The sequence below is a fragment of the Thrips palmi genome, unplaced genomic scaffold, assembly GCF_012932325.1.
Source record: "Thrips palmi isolate BJ-2018 unplaced genomic scaffold, TpBJ-2018v1 HiC_scaffold_8, whole genome shotgun sequence".
Lineage (NCBI taxonomy): Eukaryota > Metazoa > Arthropoda > Insecta > Thysanoptera > Thripidae > Thrips > Thrips palmi.
In genome coordinates, this window is record NW_023144635.1 from 9,982,214 (window position 1) to 10,005,818 (window position 23,605).

The 23,605-nt window shown below is 51.1% G+C and overlaps 1 protein-coding gene across 1 annotated transcript in view; it reads left to right on the plus strand.

Moving 5' to 3' along the window:
- The window catches only part of LOC117652997 (probable G-protein coupled receptor No18), a 99,804-nt gene that overhangs the window by 19,792 nt on the left and 56,407 nt on the right, over positions 1-23,605 (plus strand). Inside the window, exon 2 of the mRNA XM_034398317.1 lies at positions 738-768. The gene's annotated coding sequence lies outside the window, so the exon portion shown is untranslated. The remainder of the gene's footprint in view (positions 1-737; positions 769-23,605) is intronic.

Here is a 23,605-nt window from a genome sequence, read left to right on the forward strand (position 1 = left end):
CGCGTCCAAATTGACCCCTCCCCTTTTCCCTTTTCCAGTGCGTTGAGGAGAACGTGTTTGGGGCACGCGTTGGGGCAACAAGTCTCACCCGCCTGTTGTGCGGTCAGCAAGCTGTGTCCGGGACTGGCAGCCCCAGCCCCACTGATGACGGAGTGTCAAGGGGTGTTGTTGAGGTGCTCTCGACTCCGCGGGACAACGGGGCTCTGTGGAATAAGCGCGTCAGTGACTTGCCTATTTTCAGTTGCCTGATTGTTTTGCTGACTCGAACCGCTAAAGGCCCGTACAGGCCTTGCAGCGATAATGATGATATGGACGTATTTGTGCAAGTGTAAATTACGAATAAATTTGTGCATGAATTTGGTACAATTTTACAAATACACAGAAATTGAAGTGTCTTTAATTTGCGTATTACTTATTTGTACACATATGACTGAATCTCTTATGCACAGTGTAAGTACATTCACAATTAGTGCAGCAATTTGCCCAATGCGTAACCCGTTTCCCGCGTCTTTGCTGAGAATTCTACCTTGTCGGCAAATTTGAGCTAAAATTCTGTTTTCTCCTGACTATTAACAACGAGTGCAAGGCACCCCGCGTGCGCCTCTGCCTGTGTGTTGCGTGTTGCGGCAACCACAAAGATAAAAGTTGCTGCAAAGAGTGAAAAAAGAAAACCACTCACTTTGTTTTGTAAGTGAAAAGGGGCGTTTAATTAAAGTGCGCGTGTTTCTGTGTTGCAGGCTTGGATCGATCCCGCGCCGTGGCGTTTAGGTGAGTGCAGAGTGGCTAGACGGATAGCGGTGCCATTTGCCTGTGGAGGCATTTTACACTTTTTTCGGTTTATATCGCTGAGCGCGCGAGCTGCATTCACTCTGGCCATACAATAAAGCTTTCTTGTGATGGTTGAATTATCCCGAGCGGCTATGTCGGCCGTACAGTGCCAAACATGAAAAAAACCGCGGGAAAACGAAAAATAAATAAAAGTGTCCGCATTTGGTCTCGGTCCCGCACCGGTGGAGCTGGAGGCCCCCGTTGAATCGCGGTTGGGCTTTCACAAGTCGCCCAGGAATGACCCGGTCGGTGATTTATGTCTTTGTTTGTCCTGTGCTGTTTGAAATTTCCGGCAGGAAGAACAGGAGGTGATTGAAACCACACAAAAAATACGCACACACCCACACCATAGAATGGATGTTGCGGACGATTCGGTGCGCACCGTTACAATGACACGGGGGTGCGCCTTCCGGGTCACCTGGCAACAGCGTGGGGGCGGAACAGCAAGCCGACCGATCCAAATCAATTCACGATTGCCTATAACACTGTGGAGAAATATCGAGGGGTCCTATTCAAAGGATCTTATCTGGGCGTTCCCCCGAAGACAATCTTATCTTAAACGCCTGCAGATTTCGCACATTTTGATCAACCAGAATAAATAGGACGACAAGCGAAACACATTTCTACATGCACTTTTGGTTTCTTTGCACTTCCATCTTTAGATTCACGCGATCAAACTCTCAAATTATGTTGATAAGTAGCTGTACCAAATGATCAAACTATGTAAAATCCACATGCGTTTAAGATAAGATTGTCTTCGGGGGAACGCCCAGATAAGATCTTTTGAATAGGACCCCTCGATATCTCGGAAATTTCTAGAGCACTAGAAGTCGAAAAGCAGAATTGCCGGCCACGTGGCTTTGGTGGACGAGTCATAAAAAAGACGAAACTGAAAAGGGCTCCAGAGGTCCGTCGTTGGTTCAGCGGCGACGAGGGAGCATCTCAAATTGGCGCGAGAAGGGGGCTCTGCCGCTCGGCTCTCCCTTTGGCGGGAATCATCCTGAGTGACGGAGTGGTGCTGACGCACTGGCTCGAGTCTGGACGTGCACTTATCCAGTCGCCAATACCAACCACGGGGAATCCCTTTTTTTCGCATACGCTGCCGGGCTCATTATTTTTTATTTGTACCGGATCCTCGCGCTAGTGAATATGTGGTCTCTGCTGGTTTCGCGAGCTGTGCTCTCGGAACTAAGTTTCGTTGGAGGAGTACGCTGCTCCATCCAGACCTCCGGTAGCATCCACAAGAGTCCATACGTATCTGCCGAGCGTCCGTGATTGGACAGACGCGGATATGTGTGTGTGTGAGTCGATGAATGTTTGCGAGCGGTGAGTGTGTGGGTGCTGGTTCTATTCTCGTGGGAGGCGGTGGACGGCGTGAGCGGGGCGCCGCCAGATGAGTGTGGGACAATGAATGCTAAAAGCGACCGTCTGTCAATTAAATTCGATCCGCGGAAAGCGAGCGGTGCCATTCCCGTTGGCGCAGCAGGAAGTTTGGCTCCCTGCTTCGTCCCCCGGGGCCACAGTGATGGATCTACGGCTCTGGCTGATGCACCGCTTGATAACGTTAATTATTTCCTCGTCGGGTCATTTTTTCACGCCATCACTACTAATCAGCGAACGCCTTACTCGTTAGAATGTTAATTTTATCGCGTTCATTTGAATTGATGCAGCATTCGTTTGAATGTTGAGCCACGTTCAACACTGAAAAAACCTTACAAACTATTTAGAGCCTTACACAGAAAAGCAGTTTGTTATAACAAAGTATTTTGAGCACATAAGCTTACAAAGACAATACTTCGTAATTGACCAACTATTTCTTCGTACATTAAAGTAAATTAGTTTGTACTATATGTGCAAAAGATACTTCGTCATGTTTTCAGCGTGAAACGAATGTGACATTTCGAATTAAACGGCCGTGTCACGTTCCAACGAATGTGACATCGTTTTCAAACGAACGTGACGAACGTTATTTTTCTAACGAACATGACGTCACGTTCGTGGAACAACAACAGTGACGAAGCAACCCGTCGCGTCGGCCCGTCACGCGCAGGCCTCTATTCGGCGTGACGGGGTGTGCTAGCTCGATGGTGTCGGCGTCAACGGAATACGAAATATGAAATCGAATGTGAATCAGGAGCGCCACCGTCCGATTGGCGGCAGCCGCTCCCTCGCGCCATTCTTTGCATTTTGGGCCGGATTGGCCTCGGCGACGCCTCGGCGGCGATCCAAACAGCCTGAATTAGGCCGCGCCTGACAGCTTGATCGATTGCAAGGCCACCTAATCGAACCACGGAATCCGAATCGAGCCGACTCGCCGCCTCAAAAGAATGATCATGCGGAACAAGGTTTCCGACGCGGGGGAGGAGATGAAACGATTACCGCCGTGGAGTCGTTTTCGTCGCTCTGTCTCCCTCGCTATCTGTTCCCTGTAGGTGCGAGAGAGACAGAGCGACGAAACGAAACTGCGTTATCAGTAGTCGGCTGTCTCGGCCCGCCGCAACACGTCCAACTTTGCGCGCAAACTCGCCGCCGGTGAAAAGTGCAAGGTGCCGCCGCGACTCCCTTGGTTTTGCCGGAGGCTTTTCTTTCATTTTACAGGGGTAAAATGGAGTGAACCAGAGGTGGGCAGAGGGCCTGTTGCCGTCCCCCCTTTAAACCTGTCCTTGGCGCCCCGTCCGTCTGGGGCGTCACGAACGAGGGCCGCAGCTGCCGCGCTTGGAGTGGGTGGAGGGGGTGGCGTGGCGGCAGTGGCAGTGGGGACACAATAATCATTTTTCTTTGGCGCTGGTCGCCGCAGAGCGTCGCAGAGCCCGGGCCGTCCCTCAGGCCGCCACGGCTGGCGCTGCCGGCACGCCCTCGCCGTGACAATCGTGTTTATATGGACGAGGCGGAGGGGCCTGGCCTGGCTGGCCCGGCATGGCCGCGATATTGCCCTTGCTGGCGTTGGGATGCCGTAAAAGTGCACTGCGGACCGATTCTGAATGTCTCTCTATCGCATTGCCGGGCCCGTTCCGTTGGAGGTCCGAGAAAGACGCTGTGATTCCCTAGTCTCACTCGCACTCACGGGGCGTGGCGCAGCGACAAACGCGGTTACAGTGTGTTGGTAGGAGAAAGGACGATTCACCCCTTCCCTTGGGCGCTAGAAAGCCACCTGAAACGTAGGCAAAAAGCCAACTTTCCCACCGGAGGTTGGCAAAATGCGCTATTTTGCCGCTCCCTGAGGACGGCTCTGCGTCCGCCCCTGCAGAGCGACAGGCAATGCACTGCTCGACCTGTCACCGTGTTCGTCTTTATGTCGAGGACCAAAGTTTGCCGGTGCAGGCTGGGCATTTGGGGGCCGCCTGCCTGGCCCGCCTGCAGCCTCATTCCGTACAGTGAGCTTTCGACGCTCCGTCTCTCTCGCACTCATGGAGCGCCCTGCTGGGGTGCGGGAAAGACAGAGCGTCCTGTTCGGAATCTGCCTGCCGCCGGGCAAAGTGCGCGTACACACTGGCCGCCGCCAAGGGCACGGCGTGGAATGCCAGCAGGGCCTTGGTGGCCTCGACGGTGGGAGAGGGGCGCGTTTATCGCGGGGAGGGGGGAGGGGCGCCCTGGCGCGGGAAGGGGGGAAAAGGGGCGATCCAGGTGCGGGCGGTGGGAAGACTCAGACGCAGGGAACGCCCGGGCTGACCCGCGCGACCCCCGCCCGCACATCGCGGACGTGCCGCCCGCCCCGTCGTGTCGCTTCGGCCGAGTGTTTCGGGTGTAAACAGTGCGCGGACAGTGTCCCAGAGGAGTGGGTAGGCAAAGTGGAGCACCCACATACTCGGGTGTGCCAGAAGCGGGTCCCACCCAGCCCCTGCGAGGCAACCTTCCGCCGAGTGGTTTCTTGCCTCCTCGTAGGCATGATGAGATGCAGTGGAGGTCAAAGCGGTTTATTTGATCGCTCCTTTTGCCCTCTTTAGTGGAGAGTGCGCGGAGGAGAGCATGCAAAAACAAAGTTGGCCTTAAATTTTCCTTGAAATTGACCGAATTGACACTTCACTTCTATCGTACGTAGGAAATCTCAATTCAGTATCGCGTATCCGAGAAAAATGGCACACGGACATTTTTTTAAGTTCTTCAATTCTTGAATCTGTAACAAATACATCGAAACAAAATTAATTTTGTAACGAAATTTCAAAAATGTATTTCAGGGGGAGTCGTTTTTCTGGAAGTACCTCGCATTTGAACCTCGAAGGGCTGACCAGAAATGACTGTGAGCCAGTCCGCGTCCGGCGGCACTGCCACGCTTGAACTGCAAAGCGTGCTCAGAGGAACCGTTTTTACCCGTGAAAAGAATGTGAACGCCATTTTCGTGAAGCCTTCTCTTCTCGGTCTGCTTTTCTGGCGAGTCCGGGCCTGCGACGCGGCCGCGGCACTCACGCCCGGCGGCCGCGTGGTGCGGGCGGCCTACCCTCGACTTGACGCGCGCCATGGGGTCCGCGGGGACCTTATCCGGCTGTGTATCTGCGCGGCATCGCCATGCTGCCGCTCCGCGAGCCCCTGCCCCACCCCCTCCCCCGACATTCCGTCCGGTCCGAGAACACTGGTAAGTTTAGCAATGAATCCGCCGAGCGCCCGAGAGCTGACTCTGCGCGCGTGGTTGCGGTCACCGGCCGGCATCGCCTTGTCCGAGGCTGGGCGTGGCGGGGCGGCGGTCCTGGCGAGTGTGGGTGGACGCCGCGCTGCCTGACTTCGCCGAGTTTTATGAGTTGCCCCGAATCTGTCGTGGCAGTGATGGCCCCATGAAAACAAACGCGACCTTTGTCGTGGGACGGTCGCGGCGCTGGCCGTCCGGTCCCCGAGGGCGGTGTGTGTGTGTGTGTGTGTGTGTGTGTGTGTGTGTGTGTGTGTGTGTGTGTGTGTGTGTGACCGCTTCGCGTTGCATTACGGTTTTCATTTGCGGTCCGTACTTCAGCCCGCCCTGTGTGATCAGCCACGCGAGCTCGCCGCGCTGCGCCTACGCCCCATGGTCAGCGTGGTCAGCAGACGGGTTCCGAGAGTCGTTTTTGTCGCTGTTTCTCTCGCACCCACCAGGTTTACAGTGTGTTGTTATGTCATTTCTATTTATTTATTATCAAAAATAAAAAAATCAACAAATTATTGCACGTTTTGGACCTTGGCGATCACCCCCTCGTCGGTACCGACCCTCTCCGATGATGACTGGCTCGGCCAGGTGGTCTGTGCGGCATGACGTCCGGTGCGCCTCGCGGTCCGAGTGAGCAGTAAAGACCCGCGTTTACGGGCAGGCCGCGACCGAGCCGCGAAGTAACGGCACGTAACGCCGATCGTTTCAACGTCAATGCCCGCGTCGCCAGGCCCGTATTATACGGTCGCGTCTTTTTTTTTTTACTTTCAAAATCCCGCGCGCGCCAGCGGCGTAGTAAAAACGGATCACTGGTGCGACGTAATTGCTCTGAGAGAGTCTCCCGATTTTCTAGTTGACCAGAGACTGTAAGTAAAGGATCGAAAAAAAGAAACTTGCATATTTTGTCTGAGTTTGTCGGTGGCAGTTTTTATCGGCCACCCGGTGGGTGTGGCTGTCATCCTACCTCATGGCTCATTTTTGCCCCATGGTGCGGGAGCGAGGGGTTACTCGGTCCAGGAATCGTATGTTCACCCAGACCGAAAATCATTCAAAGCTTTCAAACTTTTATTTGAAAAATAAACCGTTCTAGTTTGAATGGAATGTTATCCTTTTGTTGGACGCAAAACACTCAAAAACGTTGCAAAACGTTCGAAAGTCCTAACTTTTCTCGTGGGACTAGTTCGGCAATCGTGGGAATTCGGAATCGAGTGTAAACCAGAGTAGTGAGTGGGTTACCCCTCCACCCTGAGGCCCTCCAAGGACTGGGCGACACAGGCGCGGATCCAGTGTAGGGGGGAGGACTGACTCCCCCTTGGCGTCTAGATTGCCGCCCAAGAAGTAGGCAAAGAGCAAAGCTTTGCCACTTCCCCTCGCCGGCTCTGGGTCCGCCACTGGGCCGGCAAACCTCTATAAACGGCGACTGGCGCGCTTCGCTTCGCACGGATCGGCCGGGCGGAGCCACGCGCAGACCTTACTGGGGGCCCTGGGGGCCCCTGGGGGGGCCGGAGCCGTGAATGGAGTCACTTTAAACCGCCCTCATCCCCATTCACTGCGCGGCGGGTCAGGGCGCCGTCAGGGCCCCGACAGCCGTCCGGGCCGTCCGGGGCACCCCCGCGCCCCTGGAGCCCCGAAAGGGGCGCTCCGGTCCATCGGGCTGTGGCCAACTTGCGGTGGGTGTGCCCACTCACACACGCGCGCACACGCACATATATGCACACATACTCGTCCACGCACACACATACACGCACACACGCTCCACGCGCTGGCGTATCGCGCCCGATCGTCGCACTCGACGTGTCACTTTGGCCTTTCACTTTGACTCTGGATTTTGTGAGGGGAGAGTTCGGTCGCGTTGTCAACAGGGAGGCAAGCGGGCGTCCTTTCCGCCGATTCGACCGGGAGTGTTTTCCCTCGCCTGTCCGCCCGTACCTCGCTGCGAGTGCTGCTCTGGCCCTGCCGTAGAGTCGGAGATAGGAATATGGAGGGGTACTAATTGCACTCACGTGATACTCAAAACGCGTCATACACGCAAATGTAACATCATTTTGAGGCCGGACGTGACAACATTGTAGCATTTCTAGGACGCTCTTAATTCAGCGTAATGCTGAGTAGTCTGTTTACAATTCCTGAAACAGTATATCCTCTAGAAAAATGGACATTTCAGAAAGAAACTTTGGTAAAATAGATTTATTGTATCCTTAAGGTGTGTTTCTTTTTTTAATTTTAAAATTGCAGTATTTGCTCTCTTGTTTACAAATACATAGACACGGAGTCTATCTTTCCAACCCTGAACTTTCAGAACATGCACCTTTTCACGACTTCGGTGCCGCCTGTCTGCGTGTGTGAACTCACGCGTGTTTGTGTGTGTCTGTGTGCATGTGCGAGCGAGCGAGTCAAATAACACGCCTTTCCTGTCGGATGTATTTCGCGTTTGCCACACTCGGCCCCTCCCGCAGCGCCGCCGCAAGCCCCGAGGCGTCTTCCTCGGCCTGGCCGGGTCGGCGCCCCCGCAGGGGCCCCCGCAGGGGCCCTGGCCTTCCCTGCCCTGCCCCACCTTCCCGGTTCCGAACTCTTCATTATTATTCCCCCACTTCCTCCGCCTTGCTCCGTCTTCTTGACGCTCCGTAATTCGTTTCATCGGGCGGCAATAACTCGCTTAGAAAACTTTTTCGCTTGCATGGTTCCCGGCCCTGCTGCTAGGTACCTCCGGGGGCGTGAGTAACAAAAAAAAGGTTCTCTTTGATCAAGCAAGCTTGGCAAGCTTGCGGGGGGATTTTCGGGGCCGTGAAACCCTACGCTGTAAGAAATACATTAAGGAATTAACAAAGGTACCTTGACAAAAATTGCCAAAGGTGCCTTTGTCGGTTCACGAAGATCCTTTGCAAATTTGTGAAGGATCTCACTGAGTTATCGAAACATCTTCGCAAACCATGAATAGTTTCGAATTTATGAAAGTTTCTTCGGCACATTTTTAAGTTTCGGAGATTTATTTCGAACAGTGTACTCTGTGTAGTCCGTGGACTCAGAAGGTGCCCTACGCAATCTGGGAAATGCCCCCCCCTCCCTTTGCAACTTAACGGTAATGGCGCAATATCCATGTTTGGGAGGGAACACAATGATAACAATGGGTACCCGAACGAACACTGAATCTGCAACAAAGGCTTAGGGACCTTCAATCAGATCAAACGACGGTCACTTTTCCGTCGCTCGAAAAAGCGGCCCCATAAATATTTCCAGCGTGCCTCGCCACGGGCCGACTAAACGCTGCCACTCGGCCGGCCTGGAAAATGGACCGAGTTTCACACAGGAAAGTCCGGCAGCGAGCATTCAGGCCGCCTGCCAGTAAAGGGATGACAAAGTTTGGGAACAGAAAAATGGAGGGGGAGGAAACGGAACGGCCAAGTAATTATCTTCCTCCAAATTGTAATAACGTAACATTCCGTCATTTTCGGGGCCTCGGCCGCGCTGCTGCTGCCATCGGGGCGGGGCTGCCGGCATGAAAGTTTCAGTTGAGGGCACGAGAAATAAAACCAACGATTGGCTGAAAAGTGCACTCTGGCACACGCAGACAGACGGACTGACAGACAGACTGACTGGACAGAGGCACACGTACTGTACAACATGCATATTGCGACGGGTTCTATTCGGGCGCAAGGGCGCGCAGCTATTTCATCATGCAATCGAAGGGCGCGCCTCGCGAGGATTCCTCGTAGACATCGCCTTTATTAGGTTGGCCCTGGCTCGGTCTTGCTGCGCTGGAAGAAAAGAAAGCGGCTCCCACCGGAAGGCATATAAATAGCGCAAGTACGTCAATGTGTGTAAGAGGTTTTGTCGGTGTGTGTGTGTGTGGGGGGGGGTTGGTTGTGTGTGTGTGTGGGGGGGGGGGTGATGCAGTGAGGGAGCGCAGTCATATGCATCGACACCCGACGGGCGCCATACATGAGGAATGAGAAACATCCAGCCTCATACATAGCCTACCGAGCGCACCAAGACGCGCACGCTCACTTTCTCACTCGCCTCCGCGCTCCCCACGCCCACACGTAGACACCCTTTCACGCAAACACACTCAAGCTGCAATCAAGAACTCGAGACGCTGAAGGGTGTACATGGTTGACTCTAAATAGTCTGAAGGTTGGCGGAAACTATCGCCTACTGTACATGCATGCTGTAAATAGGAGTAAGTAGACTTGGCGACTGGCTCATGGTAAACTCTCATGCGCCTGAGTCATTGTCAGGGCGGCCGGAAATTTCAGCGCACTTGCTACTCCAAACATGTTCACAGCATGCCTGCCTAGACGATGACAGGCATCAACTCTGAGGTTTACTCATGTAAGAGTCAACCCTGCTCACTCCCCTGTTTCCAGAGTACAAGCGCGCCCAATAATGCCGCTAATAAAGACGGGAATGGACGAGGGATTGGGTCGGTCCATAAAGCGCGGGGCCCAATCCCGCCGGTGTGCTGCCGACTGATTCCGAGGGTCTTTTTCGTCGTCTGTCTCCCTCGCGCCCATACGGGACGCCCCGTGAGTGCAAGAGAGAGGCATACCGACGGAAACGACTCTCTGAATCAGTGCGCTCGGCGAAAGCGGCGAGCAGGACGTCGCAGGCAGCAGCAGGCGAGCAACCTGTTTACGGCTTTTGCCCGATTCCTGGGTACGTCATTCGCACACAGGGAATTGTTCTTGGTGTCGTATTGAAGGACAAAAAACAGTAACTGCAATATGAGGAAGGCGCGAAGGTTGTATGGCGCTCCCCGTTCCCCGTAAACAGCGACGTCGGTGTAGTCGTGTGGCTGGTTGTGTGCGCGCTTGTGCGAGATGCGTTGACAGGGTCGCGGGTGTGTGTTTCGATAGTTTAATATGCGCTCGCTAAAGTTTGGCCTTTGAAATCGTCAATAGAGCGCCAGGCACACAGTCCTGTGAGCGATGGGGCGGCGCCGGGGCCCTGGCGGGCATTGTTTCGGGGTCCCGCCGTCAGTAGGAAGGACAGTGTGCCGACAGTTTAACTACATTCCCTTATCGGACGGCGAAAAGTTTTAACGACTCGTGCGGTCCATCCAGTTGAATACCAACTCTAGCATCTCTTTCTGCCACCTTAACAAAAGGAGCAATGAAATATTGCTCTCTTTGAGTTGGGTATCTCTAAGCAAACGCACAACGAACGAATAGTTTCAACTGTCTAACATTCTTTTTTCCATTTCAATATCATTATTTCTCGAAAAATTCTAAAACTGCACGCAGAACACGAATGTTTCTTCGAGCTAATTTTCTACTTTGAATGAATCGGTTATGGAGCGTGCCTGTTTGCGTCTGAGACAGAGGAACGCCGCCTCGCGGTTCCTTCCCGCTGGTCCGCCCACACACAGTGCCACTGCGATGAAACAGCCGCACAAAACTGACTACGTGCACAAACAGACGCTTGACGGGCACGCTTGGTGGTGGCCCGTCTGGCGGCGTGCGTGCTGCACGGCGCTGCAGCGCGGCCTTTCTGTCGGGGCCCTTGTTCTCCTGCAAGAGCATGCGGCACGACGAGGCGAAGGCCCCTCAGTGCGAGGCCGGCACTCTGCAGAATTAGACAAAAGCGTCGCGACAAAGTTCTCTGCTAACTGAAGAGCGCTATGCTGTCAATAGAACACGGCAAAAACAGCTTCTCGTTTTTCTAGGAGCTCCCTGGAAAATGCTTGTATCAGAGTCCGCCACACAGTTTAATTGTTTGTGAGAGTCAACCTTGTAGTTTGACTCTTCGTGAGAGTCGACTGTGTTGTTTGACTCTTCATGAGAGTCAACCATGTTGTTTGACTCTGAGTCAACCAAGTTCACTCACTCTTACGTTCCCAGAGTTGGCTCGCAGTGCCGCCCAGCCACGGTCCTTCCTAGCGCTGGGTCCAGAGCCCAGTCGCAGTCCGGTGGCGGTCCCGCCTTTCGCATTCAGGACGGACACACAACACGTTGCATATTCACGGCGTCTCGCGATATGGCGCATGCCAATGAGATGCTTGATTCACGGGACGGACACGAAGAACAAAAGCACAGCGCCGTAATTAGGCCATCTCCTCTCTGTTGTTAAAGTGCAAACTTTTCTTTTTTGTTTCGCTCGGGGCGGAAGTTCCGGGGGCGAAGTGATTTATTTTGAGCGCCTCTGCCCCGGGAATTGCTTTCATGCGGTGGCGGATTCCTCGCGATCGGCCGGGCGGCTGGAATTCTGTGGAGGGCTCGGGAAGGATCAACAAAGACTCGGCCTCCCGAACCTCCACAGGCTCCAAATCCGAAAGCACCGCACCGTTATTTTCGCGTGCTGGCCGCCTGTTTTCCCTAACTGCGTTAACGCGCTGCAAGCCGGTGATTGTTTCGCTGGTTTGCATTTCTCGCTGCGGAACACGGCGAAACGAAGGCAAACATCAGTGTTCCGGGGAGAAGTCCGCACCAACACCGCGACGAAACGGCTAAATGTCACTGGGTAAGACTGAACTTTGCAAAGCTCTAAAGCACACACACCACACGTGTGGGTGTGCTCTCTGCGATCTGCGAGGGGTCCGCACAGCTGAGAACGCAACCAGGTGCATTTGTCGCCGGGTGCACTGTGTTCAACGAAAGTGGCGTCTTTTTCGTTAGAATGCGTACATACGCACATTCGTCTGAATATGATGTCGCAATCCGTTTGAAATTGACACGGCCGTTTGACCAGACAAGGTTGCTGCCAGTGCGCCATTTTGAAATGGATTGGCGCACCCGTTGAAGCTGGAAGGTGGTGATAGAAAGCAAGCTGATTGTCGCTTGACCAGAGACCTACAATCGGCTTGCTTGTTATACTCTTCTAACTTTAAGGATATAGAACCAACGAAAAGGACCCTGCGTTTCTCTGGCACGTCTAGGTCCCTAGCGCCGTCCTCTTTCTCTGTGAAGGCTGGAAGCGTGAGGGACGGGTATGCCGCCCGTCCGCCTCGGCCGCACCGCGCGTCGAGAGTCGCCCCAAAGTTTCGGGCACGAATTTGACGATGGAAATAATTGTTTCCGTCGCGTCAGCCGCTCTGGGGGAAAGGGCGTGAGGGCACGGGGCCAGCTGGGCGGCCAGCGGGGAGCCCCGCCGGTTTGGCGAATTGCCCGCTACGTGGAGGACGCCCAGCACGCCCGCCACGCCCCGCCGGGCCGCCCGGCCACCAGGCCAGCCCGCCAGGCCGCGGCCCTAAAGGTCGAATACGGCACGCAGTAAAGTAAATGGGGTGCGAAAGTGTCGCCGGGGGATGCCGCCATGCCTGTGCCATACCGCTATCGCAAACAACAATAAATGGAAATAATGCGCGCGCGAGGTGGTGTGTGTGTGTGTGTACCCGTTTCGGGATCATGCCAACGAATTGCAACGTTCGATGCGCCGAATTGGAGACTTACCAAGCTGTGCCCGCAAAGCCCTCGCCACGTACCCGTGCGCTATACGCACGGGCGGGCTCAGTAAGGGGAAGGGGGGGGGTCAAAACCATGACCCTGATCCCCTTGATAGCCTGAAAACAGTCGAAAAGCCACATTTTGTCCCTTTCAATATGCAAGAAGAGCCTTACCCCTCCCTCGGGTTGGATCTATATCCGACGCATCCCGGGGCCGTCAGTAAACAGCGACACACCTTGGTTTTCACAGCAAACACGCGCTGCGTCATGAGCCAAATTTTTCATCCCTCTGCGAAAGCGCGGAAGTGTTGTGCTTCATTTTCATCCGTTGCAAATCCGGCGCAGGCCGCCGCACCGGATCCCCGAGGCAAGCCCCACCCCGCTGTGAGTTTTGGGTTTATGAAGTCTACCGCCTCCCGCGGCATTTGCCTTTCTGCACCTCATGAGGAAACACACACACACACACACACGTGCGCGCGCACAGGCCTTGTTCTGCTGTCGGCCGACTCCCGATCGGCTTTGTGCAGATGGCGTGCATCGCGGCCGCTGTGAAATTGCCCCATCACTCTGGGCGACTCCTCGCCCTGCCGCTGCTGCTTGGCACGGCTTGGCACGGCTTGGCACGGCTTGGCACGGCTTGGCACGGCTTGGCACGGCCCAGCAGGTACAGCGAGTCTGCGCCCTCCAAGGCTGAAGGCTGCGCCTGCGTCGCCCGATATCCCTATCACTGTCGCCCCGACCTCACACATCGCTTCGGTAGGTGGTACGACTCTGCCCATTTATTTGAGCCGCAGCGTTTTTGACTGGTTTTACATAGTTTCGGACGCAAGTGGCAAAGGTTTATCATGGTCGTGCATCCCCGATATTCTTCGCTGTCGTAAGGCCTGCCTGCCTGGCACTTGCCCACTTGTCACTGTCATCGAAACAGAAACTTTGTCCGCGAGGCAAGCTGAACAGGCGCGACCCATGGGTTCGGGTACCGCCCCAACCCCAACGCCTGCCGGGGAGTTGGACCAACACTGCTCTCCACCCCATTGCAAGGCCTGCCTACCCTTCACTGCACAAAACTTACGTCAAATCGACTAATATTATGTTTTTTGTTTGTACCATTTAGTCGACTAAGAGAAGTACCGAGTGCCTTATATTACAACCATCACTTCCTACTAAGTTCACACTTTCAAATGCCTGCTTGCAAAATATGCACACCTACAAATACGTTCTTGGTCATGTACTAACAACTGCATATCTTAGCAAGTACTTAGCTTCAAATGATTGTGCGTTGCATGGAGTTATTGGGCCAAGCATGCACTTTCTGAGTGTGTACTTGGCAAAGCGAGCATTTACAGTTATATACCAAATAGAATAGTTTTCAGAGTACGAATCCTTGGTCAAAATGTCTTAGAATTTTTCTTTGACTCGACGTTTTTTGGGTTGGGGCGTCTTGGCACTCCAAAATCCACTGTGGAATAAAAGAAGCCCCTTGAGGGCCTTGTCGGGTGCTGGCCACGTATTCATATTCTTGCCGACAGGTCCGGGACGGGCGGGGCTTGGGGCTTGGGCGGCGGCAGGCTTGGCTTGTTATTGCGCAGGCGTGCTGCTTGAACACGGTAATACGTTTAAACAGGGCCAAAGGGACCGAAGGGCGGCTAGAAGTAGAGTCCCCGCTCCGCGGCCAGAACGGGCGGCCGAAAGGGCCTCCCATACTGGGGCATGCAAACACGGTGAAGGCACGGCGCTGGGACACTCGTCACTGAATATGGATGTCCAGACGACCTTTGACCCCACGAACGCCATTTCGACGCCGCCTTGGCTTTCAATCCTCATACCGCAGAACCTCGTCTGCAGACTGATTACGAGAGTCATTTTCGTCGCTCTTGTCTCTCTCGTTCCTACACGAGACGCCCCATGAGTGCGAGAGAAAGAGAGCGATGAAAGAATCAGTCTGCAGACTTCGGAGCGCCTTCACGCTGCCTTCGGCCCTTTGTGTGAACACGCAGGGGAGTCTTCTGGGAACAAAAGGTGAGGTTTACGCGCCGCGTCATTCCTGGAAAGGCCAAGACGTGCACGGGGGTGGGGGCCTGAGGAGGCCGTGGGGATGAAGGTCACTGGTGCATGTTGTGTACAGGCCGCAAGCACAATTGGGGTGATCAATCAGAGTGGATACACACACATGCACACAGAGGCACACACACTCACAGGCGCACGCACACGGAGGCACACGTGCACACACGCAGTCCACGCGTGTACACACAGTGATGAATATGCGTGCCATTGATGCGACTAATGCACTGGCAGTTACATGCCGGTGTTGGCCGTGCTGCCGATGCCCCTCATGACATGATTAGCCTTGTTTGCTTCATGGCGGACTCGATGGCACAGCGCTATGCGGACCCTGGTCGGGATGGCCTGCTTGCTCTTTGAGAGAATGTTTGGTCACTTCATGACAAAATCATACTGGAAAAAACACAAAATAGCTTGACAACAATGTCATGTCAAGTTTAAAACATTCTTGTAATGAAAATGAGCCTCAAAGTTGTGACATACAAGTGACATACAATATTTCCACAGTCCGTTTGTTGACAAAGTTCCAAGAGTAGGACTGCACAGGCATACTGTGAGGAATGCCAAGGGTGGACTTGATCATCAAATCGAAAACAAGAGACGGAAAGAAGGCGTTGATTGTGTGCGAGAGCTCGCCGGCTGCGATAGCCGCAAACTGGATTCGACATGAAACAAAAAGGGCACTTTGTTCTTCTCTTTTGTTCTTTTACGCCCCGCGAACGTCCTTTCCGCTTCACACTGTCATCCGAGACAGTTTTCCCCGCACCGCCCACGCACTCAGTGGGAAAAAGTTCTGGCCCGGCCTGCTCGCTCTAGAGAGAGGCTTTCTGTGTAACAGGTCGGCCGCGTGGCGGCGGTGCTTGAAGAGAGGCTGTGTCGCGGACCAACGCGCCTGTCAGAGCGAGGACCCTTCGTCCCTGCAGTCGTCATCGATGGCACCCCTTTCGCTATCATTCACCTGCATTATCAGATTTTGTTAAGCCAATATTGGACGCACAGACTTAGCCGACCATAGACCATAATAAGTCTCACCTTTTGGTTTTTGTCTGGGGCTCTGTGGTCGAGGGGTGAATCACTAGTGTACTCATGTGTACAAATTTGCCCGTGCTCAGTGTACTCACAAGTTTTAAAAAGGTGAAATTCTCTAGTTTTTCGACTGATTTTACGTCGACTGCCGTTAAAAACGCTAAATAAAGACTTAAAACGTTTAAAATTGTGAAATTTATGAGTAAACCAAGGTGTACTCACCCGTTCTCATGTACTCATGTGTACACCAGAACGCCGAGTGATTCACCCCTCGTCTGTGGTGCCGGTTATGCAACCCTGGGTGAAACAAACGCAGACTCAAGTCCGGGTCACTAATATAAACCGCTGAATCTCTTGCCTCTGGCTATTTCAACGTTTCAAACGAACCGCTGATTCGGCGTGTCTTTTCTTAACCTCTGGCTGTGCCGGCGGGCGTCGGGTGACAATGGCCGAACGTGCGGCGGCTTGCAAGTCTGGAACCCGCCCTGCTGAAGCCCCTCACCGCCTCGCGCCGGTTCCAGTTAGGCTGCCCTCGTCGACGCCACCGGCGTCGCTTGCTGCTCCGCCTGCAGACTGATTCCGAAAGTCATTTTCGTCGCTCTTGTCTCTCTCGAGCTCATGGGGTGGCCCGTATAGGTGCGAGAGAGACAGAGCGACGACTCTCGGAATCGGTCTGCTTCTGGCCCTCGAGAACACGGCGCGCTGCTCCAAATCTGCCGCGGGAATATATCCGGTCCAGGGGAACGTTATCGGAGTTAATAGATGATAACGCCGTAGTCGGGGCCTTAATGAGACGCGCAACCATCTGCCACCCCCTCCACTTTCTTCCCCTCCACTCTCCCCTCCACTCCCCCTCCACTCCCCCCTCCACTTCCCCATTACTCCAAATTGGCGACGCCGCCCGAGTCACTGAATCATCGTGTTCCTATGAGACCTCGGTACACACGGGTCGTCAACCCGCCCCGCCCCGCCCCCCGCGAGGCGGAAGCAGAGTCCATTTCGAAATGAAGGGCCACACCCTTGGAGACCACTGCCAAAAAAAATGGGAGTGTGCCCTGTGACAATTTTGGGCCGTCGCGCGCGGCGCGTTGTGTGTGTGTGTGCGTTAGAGAGAGACAGGCGTTATTGGAATTTCGTTGCGCGCGCTGGTGATTCGCTGAGTGGGGCGGTCGTTCCTTTGTTTGCAGTTGCAGTTGCGCTCGCGGACGGGTCGAGAACTAGCTCCGCAACTCTCGGAGTTGGTCCCGAATGACATCCACGGAAATCAGAAGAGATACCCCGTCGCAAAAAAAAAAATCATCTCGGTCCTGTGTTTTTATGTGTTTTTTTCTCTCGATTCTGTTGCATGATTGAGTTATCCCGGCGTGACAATAATCCGGGAATCCCTCTGGAATGTCGCATCGGCCGCGAGCAAGGCGGGGTAATTTTCCTTTTTCTTTTCCAATTTTTTGCCGCTGGCAGTGGTAATTGAATCCAACGCTTTGGCTCACGGCGCCCCGCTGCCCCGCGTCATTTGAGCCGCCAGCAGGAAATCACGGCACATCATTTTGATCCCCGCCAAATGAAGGGGTGGAATATTGATACGCGTCCCCGCGGCCCCCGTGCACGGCGTGCGGAACGAACACGGAAAACAGGCAGCGAGTCAACTCACATCGTGTAGGTACGAAGGAATACTGTGATGTTAGGTAACGTTACACATTACCATTTTGTTTGGCTGCGGTGTCACACTACCTATGCTTTCAGTAGTTTCTTCGGCAATATTCAAAGATTTGAAATGGTAACATACGAATAATGTTCAAGTAATATGCGGATTGATGACCCCTCGTCTGGGAAAAGGCAGGGCCGCGTATGCGACTGAAACGGATCCAGCGTCGGGTGTTGCCAGCAGTGCTATACGTATTGTGCATGCACGACGATGCAAAAAAAGGTGAGTATGTTTTGTGCTGGGATCGCGTATAGCTTTTTGCAACAGTGTGTTTTTGTTGTTTTTTTTTGTCAAGTCACGCGGACTCAGAGAGACGTGGTGTATGACAGACGGCCCGCCCTCGCCCGTTAAAATAACAGCAGCATGATTCAAGTTGACGGTGGAAATGAACCCCGTCCCCAGGAGAGGAAACAAAGTACGGCGTTAAATGGGGCCTTTCCTTGGTGCGTGGCCTGACTCGCACAACCCGACGGCGCTGGTTGCAGCGTGACTGCTGACTGATCCGAGAGTCGTTTCCGCCGCTCTGTCTCGCACTCATAGGGCTCCCCCATTAGGTGTGAGGGAGACAGAGCGACGAAACCGACGCTCGACATCAGTGAGTCTCCTGGCCCGCTCTGGCCGCAGACGCGCCACGAGCTTGGACAAATACCACGTGGGCCGTCGCTACTAGCCTGCGGGCCTACTTGCAGTGCTCGGCAGGCAGAGCGCACAGAGAGGGGGCAGGGCGGGCAGGACGGCGCTGTGTACTGCCCGGCATGCGAGGTCACGGGTCAGCCGCAAGAGACAACCTCTGTTGGAATGCCTGTCACTCCACCTACACAGTGGAAACAAGTCTGCGTCTATTGTTTCCGAACTGAGGAAATGACTACAACAGTACATTTTTCTAGCGGCCCTCTGTGCGTTTCGGCTAGGGGGCCTGTCAATAGTCATTCGCGTGACTCGTCAAAGCGTAACATCACTCGTGGATACGTAAACAAATATGTACAGTCTGCTCAAAACGGTGGTGTCCATCCTCACCTATCGTTTGGTACGTGGGTCTCCGCTGACAGACACAACGACACCCGGGTTTGCAAACGTGAACACTTACAGAGGATGAAGGCAAAAAAAGGGGAAATTGTCGTTACACCCTCAATTTTCCATCTAGAAATGCACTCAAAACTCTGAGTCAACACCCAGTAAACTCAGTATTTTCTGTATTCTACACATCGGTATATCATAATGAAGAAAAATTTATTCGTAGTATCGAACTGGAAAAGCGAACGAAGCTTTTCGATCGTATGACGAAGAAAGGTCTCTGCGGGATCTTGAGCGTGTACTGTGCCTTTGAGAGGCCACCCCCGGCGGGGCACGCCGCGGCCCGGGCCTCTGTGGACAATAAAGATGCCGCCCCGTGACGGCCGGCGCAGCCTCCGCCCCATGGGAACATCCACGTGGATACGACGCGGATGTGACGTTGATGGTGACGTGGAATCTACGTCGATGGTCGACTGGACCGTCGAGTAGAAACGTCCAAGTCAAACGAGGTGGATGTCACGTGGATCCGGCAACGCGACCAGTCCACCTTTCAGGATCGTCGATAACACGTAGAACTTTGGCAGCTCTATGTGGCGCCAGAAATGATACTGTATCACCGTCACTGCGCCTCGATTGGAGGTGGATTAAGTCTCAAAATCAATTCATCCTCGTAAAATCCACGTTCCACACACGTAGACTACAACGGTCGATCTAAAATCCACGTTCCACACACGTGGACTAAAACGATCGATGTACAATCCACGTTTCTTTCTCCTAGGAAACTATGTATATCTATGTGGATAAGAGGTGTCTCTCAATCGAGATATAATTTTTTAAAAAAGCACTGGAATTGAATTAATGCTGTTTTATTGTTACAAACAAATCTAGTCACACTAGACATATTGTCAAACTAGCAAAAAATGTGATGTTTCAAACAATAACAATCCGAAAATGACACTTCGAAAGAAACCAGAAAGAAAAGAACTAAATAGTACGTACAAACCCTAAAGTCTAAATACTGCATTCAAAAATGTAAAACTAAATTTAAAAACAAAAACAAAAAGACACTTATCTTTATGGCACTGTTCGAACAGTCAGATAGTTTTAAAAAACTAAAAACAAATTTAAAAAAAACTATTTAACTAAATGGCAGTTGATCTAGTCTTCTATGCATTTCATCATCACATCGACACCTGTAAGGAAAAGGCACGCAGTAGCGGCCGCGCGATCCAAAAGGCGCTCAGTTGCGGCCCTGCGATCTGAAAGGCACGCAGTATGCCGCGCGCAATCCAAAAGGCACTCAGTTTGCCCCGCGCGATCCAAAAGACACGCAGTTTACAGGCCGCCAGCGGTAAACTGCGTGTCTTTTGGATCGCGCGGGGCAAACTGAGTGCCTTTTGGATCGCGCGCTGCAAACTGCGTGCCTTTCAGATCGCAGGCGCGCAACTGAACGCCTTTTGGATCGCGCGGCCGCTACTGCGTGCCTTTTCCTTACAGGTGTCGACATTACAAAATTTGTACCCTTCTGACATCACATTTCATAGTTTTAGAAATTAGTCAATGAAGAAAAACATGATATCAAAAACTTTTCAAGTTAAAGAAACTTACAAGTGATAAAAAAACAAATCTTGATATCCATAACTACAGCAGTTTCAGGTTTACAACAAATCTTGGTATCCATAACTACAAAGTGAATAAATCACTCTAGCGGGTCAAAGTCCAAACTGAAGTTCTCTGGAAGCACTGGATACTTGTCTTCTGGCAATGACTGCTGAGTGTCAGGTACTTCTTTTAAACCTTTCAAATCATTTAAGTACCGTTTGGGAGCATCTTTGAGCCACAAACCACAGCACGTCACAAGGTCCAGGGTGTTGATAGAGTAGCTCAGGGGCGATCCTTGTTTCTTCATATTGTCTTTGTATGCCTGCAGTGCCGCTATAACAGAAAGAATTGCTCATAAAAAAATATACTGCACAACCAAGAACAAGAGTGTCTACTCTAAAAACTCAAGTGTGTACATAGTACACTCCTACAAACGCATGCTTAGCCAAGTACACACTTATAAATGCATGCTTGCAAGTGTGTACTTGGCCAAGCATGCGTTTGTAAGTGTGAACTTGCAAGCACGCATTTGTAAATGTGTACTTAGTAGACAGTTAGGTTTGTAGTGTATTTGAAGTTTTTCCCTTACCAGCCATTACTGTGCAACTTCTTGTGTCTTGAAAGCTTAACTTTTGCCTAACAGCATTTTTCTTGTTTTTTCCTTTAGCATTGAAGACACAAGCTACCTTATTTGACATGATAAACTTCAGCATGCCATAAACCGAATCTTTTAAAGTTGATGCCAGGCATCTTTCTGTCAAAAGGCGGACCTGAAAAGGGAAAATTAATGAATTTTTGATAATTAACTAATCAGGGAAAAGCACAAGGAAAAGTAGTCACGATATTGACGGATACTTACAATATGGATTGTGTTGTCGTGATCCATTAGGAACTTTTCCCAGATGATAAGATTGTCTAATGAATCTACAGGGATGGCAGGCATACCCCTATTGTCATTGTTGTCTTGGATAGTTTCAGTAATGGGGCAGACACAATTATAAATCTTGTTTGCGGTAATTCTTAGCGCATTCAAACTAAGCATCATTGCACCCATTTCCTTTTTAAAAACAAAGTTCGAGACAGCTGAAAGAAAAAACATGATAATGATTACATTTACAAAAAATCCCTGGAGCCAAGGTGGTACACTCTAAAGTCATTCTCTTATATGTTATGTGCTGTTTCTCCTCTGTTACGTTCTGCTTTGTTACTCCTAGTTTTTCTCTGCTCAATACACGTAACAGAGTTGATTAATAAGCATTGCACCTTCCAGAATCACAATGCTGGCATAATTTTATAGTACTTAAAAAAGCCAAAATTCAAAAAAGAATTACTGATACAACTGAAAGATACTGGTATTTTTGGAAGGTTAAAAACATCAACTTTTATGTGAATTCTTTGCAGAAAGAAAATTTGGAATTTCCAACTTAAAGCTTGAACTCCCTTCTATTGCATCTAGCAACTTGAACTTACGAGCAAGGGTTGAAGTCAATTTCCTTGGTGAGAAGGACCTAGGCTGACCACCTGAAAGCCTTCTAGTAGGAGTTGAGGGAGGCTTTCTCTTAACCTGTGTTCCGTTCTGGCCTTGACTGTTCTTGGCTGATGGTGAGGAATGTCCACCTTCCATAGATGTGTCATGAGAACTACCATGACAAGTATCTTGAGACTTAGTTGCATCATGCCCTGACAAAAAAGGTACAATAATTTCAGAATTAGAATTTATGGTTGAGAGCATGATGACAGCCAGAGAGAGAAATTTTGAGTAGGCATAATTTACCTTTATCAGAGTTGCTAGATGAGGCTCTTGAGTTGCCAGACAAGCTTGTGCTGGAGTTACTAGATGAGGCTTTATCAGGTTTGTTAGAAATTCCTTTAGATTTAGTCAAGATGCTATCAGTTTTGTCACAAGAGCCATTAGATTTGCTAGTGCTAGGATCACTCTCATCAGAAGATGCTGCAACATAGAAAGTTAAAAATACTCAAATGTTCCTACATTCAATTAAGCCCATTGCTCATAAACTTTTCACTTCATGCAATTTTGTCTCATTGACAAGACCAGGCTGGGTCCTATGGTTGCTCTCAGTATTTTAAAATTGTTGTCTTGTAGAGAACAAAATTGACTGCCTTCTAGTCTTCTCATCAGCAGACATATAATTATCAAATATAAAAAAAATTTAAATTGACTTAATTAAATAAGTAAATTGAATTTTGGCTACATTATTATGTGTGGCGATAAAGATTAAAAGATATCCCCAAGTTTACTAAGAGACTGGTCTCTATTTGATTTTGGAGGGTTTACATAAGGCCGAGAAGACCTCACCCCATGAGATACAACTTTAGAGTGAAGAGAAAAGTTGATGGGCAATAAGTTCCATACCTCAAAGATAAAATAGTTAAATGTGCATACCAAAATTATTTTTCCCTTTCTTATTTGAGTGTCCTCTAACATCATCACTCCCATCTAGTAAGGAATAATAAAATAATGAATGATTAGCAAGAAACAAGCAAAACAATGTCAGAGTAATTGCCTGCTACACAAAGCTTACCAGAGTTCCCACCATTGTTATCACCACTCTCAAGTATGGCAAGCATATCTTGATAACTTTTTGTCTTATTCCCAGCTGTTGAACTAGTTGGTTTTGCGCCAGCTGTATTGACACTTAACTTCGTCTGATTTTTCAACGGCAAAATGCCAGAACTTTGTAGTCTGGTCCTCGACACATTTTCAGAACCTGAAAAAGGAGCCAAAACAACGTAAAGCAAATCAACACCGTTATAACAAATCAAAAGACAAAAGGAAAATTTACCTCTCAACATTCTCAAAGATTTCATAGGAGGAGGTTCAGTGTCAGAGTCATCATCAGCAGCATTGCCATCATTGCACCCATACCGTACAACTGGGAGTCTTTTACGTTGAAGTCCAGTGTCAGACTCGGATAAACTGGAGTTGCAGATTGCCTTCTCAGCCTGAACTTTAGCTAAACCAAGGCTGCCTGTAAACATAACATACATTGACAACAAAAGGCAGAAGAAAACACGAGCAAATCATGAACTATGGCAAAAGGAAAATTAAGGAGTAATAAAGGGAAATAAATATGGACACACTTACGACAGAACTTTAGGATTAACACATCACGATATGTTATCCAATCTTCTCCTGGAGTGGAGCGCTTGTCAAGGAAAGTGTTGAGCTTTGATTCAAGAATTGGCCACTTGCAAGTCCTTGCCACATACTTGACATGACCATCACTGTCTTCTAATCGCTTAACATCTTGAAGCCAGTTCGATGCAGCAACACAAGAATATTTTTCAACTTCACTTTCACCCTCTTCGTTCGGTGCATCAACAACCAACTCCACAACACCATACTGAAACAAGTCAAAGG